Consider the following 1,129-nt stretch of genomic DNA (forward strand, 5'->3'; position numbering starts at 1 on the left):
AAAAAAAAAAAAAAAATGTTTGGCATAACAGAGGTCATCAGTCAGACCCTCTTCCGAGGCTGAAGCGGCATTTGAAGTGTACAACTGCAAAAAAACGGGTGCCACCTGCTAAAATTCTCCAAGTAAGTTCATGCTGCAGCTTGTTATTTTTGGGTCAGTTTCCATCTGGCCTTTGACACTTCCTGTGAGGTGTTTTTCACAAAGTGCGGCACTAATCGCACATTAATCCCATTGTCATTGTTCTTCTGTTTACGGTGTGAGCAGCAACCCCAGGAGAGAAGGTCAGACCTGCTGGAGCACACTGCCATTTCCTGTGCAGCGGTGAAGACCAGGAGTGTTTTCCACACCCAGGTCTCACGGCCTCTCATTCTCAAAGCCCACTCTCCCATTATAGATTCCATCGAAGTTAAAACACAGTGTGAAATTGGTCGACGGCCAAAATGTGATACGCTCTGCAGCTGAAAACAACGCTCTCCCAAACAGCCATGAGTTTGCTCAACTTCCCAGCCATTGTTTTTTTTTTTTTTTTTTTTTTTTTTTTTTTTTTTTTTTTGGAAAAGGGTTTTTTTTTCTGGGAAGAGCCAGGAGGTGGCAACATTAAGCTTTGCAAGGCCACGTGGTTTGCGGGAATGCACCACAGGCAAGGCAGTCCACGCACGAGGAATGTCACTGAGATACAATAAATGTTACCGGTAGACATCAACATTCAAATTGTATATGCCACAAGATTTTCTTCTTCTCTTTTAAATCATAAAAAAAGAAACAATCCAATTCTTAGCATATATGGAATCAAATGCATTAAAGGCCGAGTTGGCTGAGGAGCCCCAACTTGCTGACCTTTCAGATAAAAGCACCCTGAAGTTCACACTACTGGCGATGTTCTCTCTTGGTTCCTCTCGTCACGCGCCTGATAGTGACAGTAACAATTTCTACACAGAATTTGGCTCTCGGCTGCAGTTCCTACGTTTAAAATGTTCGGCATATGCCGGGTGTGGTGGTGCACGCCTTTAATCCCAGCACTTGGGAGGCAGAGGCAGGTGGATTTCTAAGTTCAAGGCCAGCCTGGTCTACAGAGTGAGTTCCAGGACAGCCAGGGCTACACAGAGAAACCCTGTCTCGAAAACCAAAA

The 1,129-nt window shown here is 44.7% G+C and overlaps 1 protein-coding gene across 1 annotated transcript in view; it reads right to left on the minus strand.

The window, feature by feature from the left end:
* The window catches only part of Enpp3 (ectonucleotide pyrophosphatase/phosphodiesterase 3), a 64,085-nt gene that overhangs the window by 38,520 nt on the left and 24,436 nt on the right, over nt 1-1,129 (minus strand). The gene's annotated exons all lie outside the window — the stretch shown is intronic.

The sequence above is a fragment of the Mus pahari genome, chromosome 21 (assembly GCF_900095145.1).
Source record: "Mus pahari chromosome 21, PAHARI_EIJ_v1.1, whole genome shotgun sequence".
NCBI lineage: Eukaryota > Metazoa > Chordata > Mammalia > Rodentia > Muridae > Mus > Mus pahari.